This window comes from Anser cygnoides, chromosome 1 (assembly GCF_040182565.1).
Source record: "Anser cygnoides isolate HZ-2024a breed goose chromosome 1, Taihu_goose_T2T_genome, whole genome shotgun sequence".
Taxonomy (NCBI): Eukaryota; Metazoa; Chordata; class Aves; order Anseriformes; family Anatidae; genus Anser; species Anser cygnoides.
In genome coordinates, this window is record NC_089873.1 from 33220898 (window position 1) to 33234799 (window position 13902).

At 36.7% G+C, this 13902-nt stretch overlaps 1 protein-coding gene across 10 annotated transcripts in view; it reads left to right on the forward strand.

Moving 5' to 3' along the window:
• The window catches only part of TMEM117 (transmembrane protein 117), a 221893-nt gene that overhangs the window by 143665 nt on the left and 64326 nt on the right, over window positions 1-13902 (forward strand). The gene's annotated exons all lie outside the window — the stretch shown is intronic.

A 13902-nucleotide genomic window follows, 5' to 3' on the forward strand; every position in this document is an offset into this window, starting at 1 on the left:
GATATAATGGGAATACAAGGTAAGAAAAGAAAAATGGAAAAAATGACACTTGATCTAACAAAAAATAAGCATTACAAGCTGTATACAAGTGAACACTTCCTAAAAAAATGTTTATGTAAAAATATAATTTTTAAATTGATTTATACTGTTTCTTTTATTGTAACCTTGAAACCATTTATAATGGAGTTTACTGCAAAATTTTTACTGCATCTGAAAATACTTAGATGACCAGTTGTGAGTCCTTTTAATTAAGGTAAGTAGATATGTAGATGTCCTTTTGTGACCTTGAAATTAATAGGAGTAATTATTTGAATTTGCACTTGAATGGGATTGCAAATAGCAAGTCACCTTCAGATTATTAAGAAAAATATATAAAAATCAATACAAAAAATTGTGAGTGTTAAGCGTTTGTTTGACCTTAACTGTAGCCTCTTCCAGGTAAATTCAGACCAAGTGGAACTGTTGAAATAGAACACATGTTATGTCAGGAAAAAATGGAAGACGGAAAATATATAGTCTAAGAGGCAGACAGAGAACCTTGTGGCTAAAGATGAAAGAAATTACAAAGATTTTTTTCAACTACTTCAGAAGCAGAAAATCTGATGAAAATATCGACATACCTGCTGTTTTTTAAAGAGTAAAGGGAAGGATTTAGAGGGAATTTTTTACAGAGAAGTGAAAAGATTTATTTGTGTGGATTCTGCTATAGAAAATGCAAGGAAGTACCTATACTTCTTAAGTAGTAAGGATGAGACTCTATATTAAATTGGGGCAATTAAAGGAAATGCTAGGATAAATGTGAAGACTAAAAAGAGAACGGAATCAGGTGGCTCATTGTCTGCAGCCAAGGCTCGTAAGGAACTGAAGGGGCTGAACTGATGCAAATTTTATTAGCACTTAATTGCCTATTGAAAAACTGAAGGTTAAAAACTGGCTTTCGGTTTGGTTTTGATGCTTTTTTTCAACAAACAAGAATTACCCAACTGGCCTGTAAGTCTTAGCTCAGTATTAGTTAAATGGACTGGATACATCATTAATAATAGAATTATGAACAGAACTCTAGATTAAATTCTGCTAAAAGAAACCAGGGTAGCTTTGCTGAAAGAAAACCTTCTCTGATCTGTTAGAAGTCTTTGAACATGTCATCAAAATAATGGATGAGGAAGAAATGCTTGATCTAATTTATTTGGACTTTCAAAAGGCTTTTGACAAAATTCTTCACTGAAGGCAATTAAGAAAAAGAGTAAGCCCATGGAGTTTGCTGAAGTCATCTAGGAATCAGCTAAGAGATGTGCAATGAAAGGTATAAATAAAGTAATATTTTTCTGCTATGCTCATTAGGGTGGGGACACCTTTTCCTTAATGTTACAAATAGTCTTCACAATTTGTATACATCATATACATTAGAAAGCTAGGTGAAAAGATAATGTGATTGAAAAGACTGAGTTACGCAGAGGGGCTCAAACAGCTTCTTGCTGTGCAAGGCATGAAGAGGAAGATTCTGTCTCAGTGTACTGGAGTGGTCAGAAATGTAAAGCAGATGAATCAAAAAATGCTTGGATATGTTACAAGTGGGCTAACAATTGTAAGAGTGTCATATCATTAAGTCAGTAAAATCTAATCAAGCTTTGTTTACCTTTGTCTAAAGAATCGCCTTGTCTAAAAGCTAGAAAGGAGATTAATTAAGAGTCAAGTACAAAAAGAAAAAAAAAAAACACAATTTCACAGACTGGAAAATGGAAAAAGGGGTTAAAAGCAAGGTGTCACGATAGGGTTTTTCCTTTCAAATTTATACACCAAATAGGGAGAATAATAAAGCACTATTAAAAGTACATTTATATTGTTGCAAAAGATGTTATGACTTCTTGCAGTCATAAATCTTGCAGTTAAAAAAAAATCTGTATTTTCTTTCAAATAATATTCACATTAACAAATTTTACCAAAAGTTTAAAATGGAGATAAAGTAAAAAATGCTGTTTTTTTTTTGAGTGATTTTCATGCTGAAGAGTATGCTTAATGGGGGTTTAGAAACCTAAAAGTTGGCATACATGCTCTTATTTTTAGCTTTAAGCACTGAACTAAAATCACCCTGTGCAGAAGTGTACATTCTGTAGAGATGTTATTTAGATAGTGCATATTAGATATCAGTAAAAATTAGACCCTTTTTTTTCTAGTAAATAGGAAAAATGGAGGAGGGAAGTTAAAATATTGATAGAGTTATGCAAGATAATGACAAGTCTTGGTATTTCATTTGTTATTGCTGAAGTAGGGTGATGTGAACAGCCTTATTTCTGAAATGTTCCAAATGAAGCATCCTTGATAGTATGTGCTACACACAAGCAATGTAAATATTGGATACACACTGGACTTGTTTTTTTTTCTGGTAACTTCATTTTTGCTTTCAGGTTTTTCTTTGTAAAATTAGAAAATGTCTATAAACATACCAAAGACAGATGGATCATCATGGGGATGGAGACACCATCCACTTGTTTGTAACAGCTGATCATGTGATGGCTTTGTGTTTCTCATCTGGAAACATTTTCAGCTCTCCAATGCAACTAATTAGTAAAGGTTTTCATTTAGCTTATGCTCTCCTGTTTTAAATCATTCCTTGGAAGCATTGTCAGCAACTGGTGCTTGGTTGCTCCTGAGGATTCTGGCTGCCTTTTGTATATCTTCAAAACATAATTCTTCCACAAACAGCTCAGCTAGCTCAAAAATGTCCATTTGCTATTTGCCTTTATCTAGTCTCTCACTAAGGAGTTGATTGAAGTACATTCTACTTTTTATAGCTTTTTTGCTGTTGTTTTATTGATAAAAAGATCTCCATTGTGGTCTTCTCCAGCTCTGCTCATGGCTAATTCCACCATGCAGAGACACATTTGTATAATGCTGTTACGGTCTGTGTTACAAGTCCCCTGTATAGGGATTTGGCGAGATAGCTTTCAGAATGCAATGAAGTATCGGGAACGCTGGTGGAATCGCTAGGATAGGATGGGAATGTTTGTAGACTAAGGAAGGAAAATACCAGTGGGATATTAAATATCCCTGCACCATCTGTCAAATTATATATGATATGCAAGGATTGGCATTTGAAAGAAGCAACAAGAAAAAAAGGATTGTTAATTTAAGCCAAACAAAAGTCTTGGACAAGACTAACTACAAGCCAGCAACAGTAGCTACTGATAGGTTAAATAAATAGCTTAAAACAGTAGTTATTTTTAATGTTTGGATATTAGAGGAAGCAGAACTACAATGGGAGAAGACTGGTTCTTTTGTGAATAGTTTTTTTATTCCTCTGGAACATTGAATAAGTCCGACCTATGCTAAAGGACTCTTTTTTTAAGGAAAACACTTCTCAAGGTAGAAGAAAGATGACTAAACACATTAAAAGGTGAACTGCAGAAGGAAGAAAATATTGTTAAGGCAGTCTATGAAAAATTACCTGTAACTAATTTAGTAAGGAGTTATGGGACCTCTGTTTTGCGTGAAGCAGGTGCTGATGGACACTCAAGGCTGCTAAACTGGTTTATTGTGTAAAGTCTGGGAATTATAGAAAATGTGATAGCCAATCTTATGTCCCTTCTGACGCTAGGAACCTCAGCTATTGTGGGATCAAGTGAGGCCCCCTGTGCTGATGATGGCATACTGTGCAGAGGTCCCATCCATGGTGAGGCTCATCAGCCTCACTGCTCTTCACATCTTCATAATATTCTTCTTACTGAACCGACTTGTACAATACTGAACTTTCTGGATGGTACACTGAGGTTTGCTGAAAGTGTTGCACTCTTACACATCTGCCTCAGAGTGAGCTTTTACAAGCAGTACATGTGGGTAGTGCTGTTGAAGGCAGAGCACGCTAATGCCATGGCATTTGCTCAGGTTATAATACTGTCACTGATGTCAACAAGGCCCATGGCTAAACTCTGCCTACTATGTGCCTGAAATCACAATCACACTGCAATGTCTTCCCTTGCCCCCCGGCCCCCCCCTTCAAATCCTGTGAAACATCACCCATAGTAGTTACAATAATATCACCAGGACATCCCTGGGTTGTGCACACAGTTTGGTTAATAGAGGAAAGACCCTTATACTCTTTCTTGACAAACTGTCCCAATATTAATTGTCCTCAAAACTTTCCTAATAAAGGACAAGGGGATTATAATGAGGGAGATGTAAAGAGTTCTGCATGTGAACTTTTAGCTGTACAGGAAAAAAAGAACAAAAAGAGAAATGAGATTACTGGAAGAGAGTAGAAGTGCTGCTGAGGTCTGTGTAACCAGGGAAGAGAAAAATGATATGCAAAGATAGATTATCAAAATGGTGGAGTGTAGAGATAACAGAGGATTGTGCAGCTGAATGCTGATTGCAGACAGGGTGACAGAACAATATGCACCAGCTCAGTGTTTGAATATGTAAGTAGCAGACTGGAATCCATTTCTGTGGTGTCCCTGGCTAGACATTCATTGTACGTGTACACAATGATCAGTCTTCATTGGTGCAAGTACGTGCCTGACATAGGACTCCTGCCTGAAATAATAAAAGAGAACATACCGACATGGAGAAGAAAAAAAATAATGTGGGGAACTGTAAAATTCTGATTCTCTATATTTGACTTTGGAAACTGAATAATATTCTCTTAGTGTGTGCTTCCATAAGCTCTGTCTAGCTTTCTTTACTGAAAAGCAAGACTGAACATGCTCAGAAATGGGTTAGTAATCATAGTACTTTGATGCAACAAGTTAGTGATATAGTTTTAAAAACTTTTATTCAAATTAGTTGCTCAGAATTGCTACAGGCTACTACATCATGTACATCTGTTATATTCATAGAAGGTGGTGTTAAACATGGGTTCATGTAGGATTTTTAATTGGACAATATTTTGTGCCCTCCAAGTAGAGTAAGCTTCCTTATAGGATAGATAGCCATGTCTGCCACACGGAAATGAAATATAGCTTCTTTCAGTGATTTTCTGTTATGCACCTAATTGAGTGTTTGGTTTGATAACTTATATTTCTGTATTCTGTGCATTCACAGTCAAGATGATAAATGTGTACTGGACTATTACATTCTTTTCACTTATATGAATGTAGTTCATATATTTGTTTCAAAAGACAGCTTCTTGAAATATCCATTCTTTTCATTATAAGCTGCACTGAGAAAAACTAATTAGACATAGCTTTGCCAACCAAAATTACACACTAATCTAAACAAAACAAATCTTCCATTATGTTTGTGTAAAGGTTTCTTTTGTGATGCAGTCATACAAGTACAACTGCACAAAACCACAAAATAATTATGTATATATACATATATAGTAAAATATTCATACATATGCACACATACATTATTCACTCTTTATTTTGGAAATTTTTAAGCTTACCCATTAATTCTTTCATACTTAAATATTTTATCTTGTAATAGGATACTCACTACTGGACTGAAACCTGGAATTACACAGAAGGGAAGGCAGGTTTCCCAGTAAACAGTGTAAATAGAAAAAGCATAATAATACTTTTCAGTGTTAGTGCTCCCAGTGAATCTTTTATTCTCATGCTATAACCAAAGCAAGTAACTCAGTTTGGCCTCAGTTTGGATAAGCAAGTCAACAAACAAGTTCCTCAGCATTTACTCTCTGTCTCAATACAAAATCTTCACTTTCACAGAGAATTTATGTTGAACATTCTGACTACTAGTCTGGGCAGACATTGTTAAATGGATTCTGAGAGGATAAAACTGTCCATGATTTGTTACATGTAGCCTGGCAATCAAGAAGTAACACATGATTGCCATTTGAGATTACTAAAATGTTTTTGATAGCATTAATTTCTGTGCTGGGTATTATTAGTAAACTCTGCCGTAAGTTTAAAATAATTAACATACATTGACAATAAGTCCTAATAATCCAGACCAGCCAACTTTCTTTCATACAAGTGGTAATTGTTCAAGTTTATGTATCTTCTTAATTTTCTTCACTTAACCATACTACCTGAAAATGTGTAATTATCTGAAATATTCAAGCAGAGCTTTTTGTTCTAACATAATTTTGATCGAGTTCAAACTCTTCCGGTCAGGTCCTGAGGAATATTTTCTCATTTTGATAGCAAAGTACTTTTATGCTGTCTCATGTGGAAAAGTAAGAGTGGTCAGACCTCACCAGAACGGTTCAAGCGTGACAACCCCATGGGCGAAACCCTTTCTGGGGACCTCATTCTCTCATGCTCTCCCCCCGCTCTTTGGTCAATGAAGTGTCAGTAATTCACCGTTCTCCCATCGATCTGCTCTACCCAAAGAGTTATTCAGACCTCCTCTAAACGCTTCTGTCTCCCCACTGATTTCCAGTATAAGCAATAGCTCCAGGCTCAGAAGCAAGAAGCGAAAAGGACAAAACAAAATCTGGGGCTCTAAGCCAGCTGTGGGGTGGTTGGCTTCCGAGATAATGTTTGCTGCTCTGACATCATGACCTTTCCCTGGCTTTTGTGTGGAAAATCAAGGAGATAGAAGCATCCTGGGAAATGCAGTTTAGTCCACAGGCCACCTGTGTGTCCAGGTGGGGCGTGCTATTCATGGGCTAGTAATGTGAGTGAAAGGTAGGTGCTCTGCATGGCATTGCTTATGCATGAGCAGAGAGACTGGATCCATATGTGAGGGGTGTACGTGAGTCTCCCATCTGCCTGACCTGTCAAGGTAGAATTTTGTACCTTGCCTATGCCAGCCTGTATTTGGAAGGGCTATGTCCTGCATTTTGCCCCACTCTGTGATAGGAAGAACAGTGAGGTAAGTCATCCCTCATAGCAGTTTTCTACACAGAAGGAAAAGCATTTGAGACAAAAACAAGCTTAGGGAGCTCTGAGATTTCCAATTCAAAAAATACTATCAGGTGAGATCACTTCAGCATGAAGATAGGTTTGTTAAATTCATCTTGTTAAAGTAAGTAAAGTGGTCACATCCACTTTTTTTTTTTTTTTCCCCTGAGGGAGACTCCTACAAACCAAACAGAATGTCTGTCCTTTCTTACTTGTGTTTGTATGAATAAAAGAAGCGTTGGCAGAGATGGACAGTGAGCATAGCATAGCAATTTCTTCTCACACGATGCAGGACGCAGACGTGTACATTCACATCCACAATCACATGCACATTCCCATGCAACCACAATCTAGACAGCAACAGAGGTGAGCAAGAGAGCTCTTAACAACCAATGTACAAACACCATTACCCTGGTAAGCTCAAGTGTTGAAATATTTCATGTACTGGCAGGGTAAAAAAGATTCATGGACCAATCTGACTGAAAGGTAGTTACACTGAACAGAGAAAAAGAGCATCCATTAGCTACAGTAGGTTCAGGATTGGGACCGTAAACTTCAGTTTCACCTTTGATTTGGCTTGAATTTTTTTGAACTGTTGTACCACATTTATATCTTATAGTGTATCTTTTCAGTTGCTCAGCCTGTTTAAAAGTTTTTGAGTTATATTTGGTATGTACTTGCTGTTTTCAATAGCTGATAACCTGTTAGAAAACGAGACTGTTTTTATTCCTACATGATTGCTAGATCTCTAAGTATAGCCCTCATAATTGGATGGATATGGCAACCCATCTTCACCTCTTAAAAAGTACATTTTATTCTATCCCTGTTAGTGAGCAAGAGGTATATCACGAACAGTTACTAAAAATATTTTATCCAATGTGTAGCTCTAATAAAACTTCTTAAAGTGCAGTGTCGACAATGCTTCAGTAATAATGGCTCTTCTAAATGAAAATGCTTTCACAAAATCACACTCTGTGCCAAAAAAAAAATGAAAATCTGTAATGCTTAGATGAAAATTTTTCTTAGCAGGTTTCAAAAGTTTTTTCCTTGAGATAGTCAAATGCAATCCTCAGTTCAGGCACAGGGCCATTTTAGAAGGGATGTTGCAGCTAGTCCTCTTTTAGCGTCATCTCTTCACTTCCCACAGAATTTTTCCTGAGCTGGAGACACATCTGCCTCCTCTCAGGGCCAAAGGAAAATCTCCCAGGAGAAAAGCAGAATCACTGATGTGGTGGGTTGTTCTGTCAGTGTCCTCCTCCTGGTTGTTTTCCCTTCTTTCATCTTCTGCAACGTAAATTCATTTGTTATTAGAAAAAATATCTTCTTCAATATAGCACAGCTAGTCTCCCTCTAGATCCACTGAAGAGTAGGATGAGTATCAGAAAATATGTATTATGTGATCATGTATGCAGAAGACAATTCTGAAATTTAGATTATAACAGTATATAATTGATTAATTGTGAAAGCTACCCCAGCACAGAAGTTCCAAGTACTGCAATTAGATCAGCATGCACACTGTGGGCAATTATTGATACAGCAAAAAAATATGTATCGAGTTCACAAGGTAGAAATTTATTGTCTTGCGTCCTTGCTTAGCTGAGCTAAGGCCTGGTAAAATCATAGCCCCAGACATGATCTGATTGACTCAAACTCAAGCCTCTTTGGAGGAGCTTTAAAAAATCCATGCTGCATGGAGAAGATTCAGCCTCAGCCAGTGTTTTTGTGCAAGATGTACATCCTGAAAGGCCACAGAATTCAATGGAGATCAGAAAACGAGTGTTTCAGCTGCTGGTGCTCACAGCCGTAGTTCACAGACTTTGTCGTGGCTGGATTCCAAAAATCAATTCAGTTTTGTAGAATAAATGTGGTGATTACAGCAATTAAATTAGTTCCATTCCCGGAATCCTGGAGTAATTTTTTAATATTGCATTTCTCTGTAATGCATATCATGCCTTAGAATTTGCTGATATATTTAGCTCAACTCCTGACTCATCATCTTTCTCGTATCCTCTTATTTCCCATAAATACTGAATATTCAGACAATCTGGACTAGAAAGCACATAGGAGCCGTTTCAATAAAAACGTATGCTCAGTTAAAACTAGTATTTCAGGTTGTACTTAACCATGAAGGTGAATGTACATACTATTAATTAGTCCTTGTATAAAACCTCCATTTAAAATGTGAGGAGCATTTATTTTTTTTCTTACTTGCTTTTCTACTTTAGAAAAAAAATCAGTAAAGCTTTAAAATTAAAGGAATTTGCTGACAGCTGTCTAAATTAAGACATGCAACTTTAATTTTATTTTTTTTCTAAGTCTGAATGAGAATATTGTGACCATATTTTTATTTCAAATAGTTTCATGTTGTCTGTAAGTGTGACAGTAGAAAAAACAATAGCTAAAACAAAGAATAGAAAAAATTGTCAATAAAATCACAACAAAGGGTTGTTAACAAAAGGTGCCTGCAGGGCTCCTTGTTTCATAATGTATGTTTTGATGATTTAACTTTTTTTATTTTTTAACAACACTTTAAAAGTCTTGGTAGCCATTAAATGCTAGTTAAATTTCAAACCTGTACCTTAGGGATACTTTGTCCAGCATGAAGTTATTGTGATGAACGTAATGAATTTGTCACAATGACTACTCATGGCTTCAGTAAATGTTATGGAAACAAAAATAGCATTAACACACTACTAGACATTTTCTGTCTTTTCAGACTCTTTATATACTGAAATGAACTCTATTTTCCTTGGAAAAGAAATACCCAGACTGCAATTTACTGTTTTTTGCTTTGTGTTACTGATTGCATCGGTACCTTGGTGAGCATAGCACTGATCCTCATACAAAGAGTAAATCTTTCTGGATTTCGATGGGATGTTTCTTGTCCGCTATGGCTGAAGGAGTAAGGCAAAGCCAAAGGACAACCATCTGAAAAAATATATTCAGCCTTGAGAGAGGTCCATATTTTTGGAAGCTTTGTTTCTTATACTCTATGTCACTGCTTCCCTGTTTGTTTTTTACATACCCTACCAGAATCCACTCGTTTTGTCACAGAGTAACTTGAACGTAATTTCACTAAGGAAAGGATGTCTTATACTTGGGAAGGTAGAAGACAAAAGCCAAAAAATTGTCAAAAGATTACATTAAAAGAGCAGAGGAATTCACATTAATTTCACTACTTGCTATCACAGCTTTAGTTTATTCAAAGATATGCTGAAAAACACGTTTCTTATTTTACAGACACTACGTACAGCTTTGTCCAGGTGCTGAATAAATGTTCTCTTTCAGAGTGCAGGACTGTGTTAGCTCTGGTGCTTGGGCCTCTCTGCTTTTTCATACATTGGGGTATTGCATGATGTGTATAAAATGTGCAGGATAGTTTCTTTTTCTTTTCTTTCTCGTTCTCCCTGCTTAGTAGCTTTACATTTAGATGGAAATTTTTATCTGAATTTATACATAATTGTTGGAACTTTAAATAATGAAGTGCCCTAAGGTGTCACTGTTATGAACTGAAACAAATAATTTTAAACTTTCAGTAAATTAATTTCCTATAAGCAATCTCCCATAGCCGTTGTTTCAAAACAACAATTAAAAATGCATTTATTTAGGCTCTCCATTGTTCTGGCATTGTGCCGTCCAAGAACAAGTGAACTCTTCACCCTGGGGAGGTTAGAGTCTGGAATCCAAATTTTAAAAAGAAAAACAATGCAGAGATGCATTAAACCCTTCATCTACAAATGCAATTTGCAGTTCACAAAAGTAGTGTGTCAGTAAAAAATGGCCCTTGACACGCACTCAGCCTCTAATCATTTGCATGTTTTGACCTGACTTCATTGATTGAAATATTCCAAGCCCATTGGCATAGAGCAGCAGACATAGGTCTTGGACAAGGAAATAAAGCAAAGCGTGTTTACAGTGACAGTAAACAAGCCGGAAAGATCTTATTTGACTTTTAAATAATATATTGAATTGTAAGATCTGTAATTCAGGTGGGAAACAATCATCCCTGAGTAAATTTCATATTGTCAGTCTGGAGCAAGACTGCACACGCAATGTCGATGTCATTCTTAGTGCTCTGCTGTTCAGGATGAGACTTCTCTCAAAGGCAGGCCCAAGTTCCTTGTCTAAGCTTCTCTGCAATATTCTGTCACATGAAGTCTAACATACTCATGCTACTAAACTTTAAAGGTTAATATGAATTTAAGTGTTTTCCAGGGTTTCCTCCAATGTATGACACAAGCTTGACCAAGCTGCATGAACATCCACCTATAATAAGGAAGTATATTATGAATGTAGCCTTTTCATTTAGAGAGTGATACTACGGATTTTAGTTTAAATGGCTAAATACAGAGGATTTAAGGCTGCCCAAAATTTTCAGGCTAACCAGGAAGCCAGGCAGTGCTTAGGGAGATCTTCAGGATTGTTTCCTCGGGGTGGTATACTTAAGATATGAACTACCACAATTTAATCATACTTGTCTTTAATAACTTGAACAGGAAAAGTTTGGGTTTATGGTAGACTAATTTACACTTCACAACATTATGTCTGTTTGAATAAGACCTTTAAAACATTTAGACTTTCCCCTTGTGTGCAGCTGAATTGATAAAATTATCTCAGCTTCTTTAGTTTTATTTTTATGCAATGTAAAAAATTTATACTTTCTCCCAAAGCAAATTAATTTACACGACCCAAGCACAGATGAAAGCATCTGGTATGTAATAATAGTATTTCAAAGAAAGATTATGTTATGTTTCAGAAAGGTGGGGGTTTGTCCTTAGAATTAAATTTCGGTTTAAAATTTTGGTTAGTAGAGTTTTTCAGCCCACTTGTCCAGGTTTCAGTTAGGACAGAGTTAATTTTCCTCCTAGTAGCTGGTAGGGTGCTATGTTTTGGATTAGGATGAGAAGAGCGCTGATAACATGCTGATGTTTTAATTGTTGCAGAGCAGTGTTTACACCAGGCCAAGGACTTTTCAGCTTCTCGCTCTGTCCTGCCAGCGAGCAGGCTGGGGGTGCAGCAGGAGCTGGGAGGGGACAGACCCAGGACAGCTGACCCAAACTGGCCAAAGGGGTATTCCATACCATCTGACATCATGCTAAACAATATATAGGGGTGGCTGGCCGGGGTGGGGGGCCGGCTGCTCGGGGATAGGCTGGGCATCCGTCGGCGGGAGGTGAGCAATTGCATTGTGCATCAATTGTTTCATACACATTATTATTAGTAATACTATTATCATTATTATTATTGTTATTGTTATTATTATTTTCCTGTCTTAATAAACTGTCTTTATCTCAACTCACAGGCTTCACTTTCCCGTTTCTCTTCCCCATCCCAGAGAGCGAGGGGGGAGGGTGAGCAAACGGGTGTGTGGTGTTTAGCTGCCGGCTGGGTTAAACCACAACAGCACTGTATAATTTCCACCTGTTACTAGCTGAAAGGTTTCCTTGAAGGGCTGTTTTGGTATCTTCAGCCAGAAGTGCCACTTGCTTCTTATGCCACAAGATATTTCAGTAACTGCAATCTGTTTTGGCTGGTTTCAAGAAGCGCACACTCTCTTCTAATCTATACACAACCTCAATTAGTGTTCAGGTCAGCAAGTGGGAAGACATTTATGGAATCAATCATTTTGGGTTAAGGAGTACACATCCTGCAAGTATACTAATGGAATAGAAATAATGCCTGGAACATCTCCAGAAGAGTCACATTCTCAATGGAGCAATTAAATATGTATGAAGAATGTTTGCAGTGAAGTTCAAACACATCAGCCTGAGGCTTATATTTTTGGTTTAATTTATTCACAGCCTTTCTGTGTACTGCTGCTTGATGGTCCAAAAACACTTCTGCACGCATCTTCCTGCATTGTCTATGTACCCACAGACTGACAGATATAGTGGCAGTTGCTATTTTTAATCACCATCTTGGGAGCAAGGAGGAGGCTCTGCAGTAGAACAGTGCTGTGTTATTATTCAGGTTAGCAGTTTTTATTCATTAATATATTTGACATCATTCACAGTATGGAAAGCAGTCTTCAGAATTAATTCAGACTGTGTTCAAGTACTTAACAAAACTTCTTAGCCTGAACGTGCTGGCATTAGTAGGTCTTCAAAGTAGAGTGAGTATTGCATGATATGGGCTGTACTGCATATCTTCATATCAGTGCTTTTATCCTTCATGAAAAAGATGCTTATACTATAGCTAGAGGCTGCTTTTTTTTTTTTTTTTTTTTGCATTGTCAGTGAATAATGGAGCTCTTTAAAAAGTTAGTGGTAGTGTTTACCGATAATTATGGTTCTTTGCAAAATGTATGAAAGAGCAAATGACGTTTTCAGTAAAACATGAAACCAAAGTATTTCAGAATTTTAAAAGAGATTTTGTTTCTTTCGATGGCTCCCAGTTCCGTGTTTTGTCACTGATTGGAGAGCACCAGCATATTGCTTGGTTCATCTGTTATCAATTCAGACGCTATGAATAAATGGGATTGTCATATAACTAAGCTTAGAGCTATTGGCAAAGCAACTGAGCAAAGACAGTCTCTTAAAAGGATTACTGGTAATGTAATTACTTGTGGAAGATGTATGTTTAACTCCCACATGAAAACAACACCATCTTAATATGTTATTTAAGCAATAACATTAGTAGAATGAGAGCTTGTGTTCCAGTAATGGCATACACTACTGATGGATAACGGCATGGTGAAGCAAAGGCATTTGTGTAAAGTAAACACTGAGCTAAAGCCAGAAATGTGCTTTTGTTTCTTAGCTAGTTTCAAGGCTGTTACTGAAACAAAACTTACTATCTAGTGACACTATAATTATTTTAATAAATGTAATGGAGTTGTAAGGCCTCAAAGCTCCTGATTATATCCATAGGTGATTGTTTATACCTATTAATAACAGCTATAAAACAGCTAATAATATTACTAATACTTACAAAAAATGTGGTGCTAATATGACCCCTGTTATTGAAAATGCCAGGGATATGTCATGGGAGTACCTCCAATCATACTAGTTTCTAGAGATGCAGAATCAATTTAGGACATTCAGTTCATGCGCAGGATGAATGATCTTGGTGATGCAAAGTTATGGAAACCTCTGTG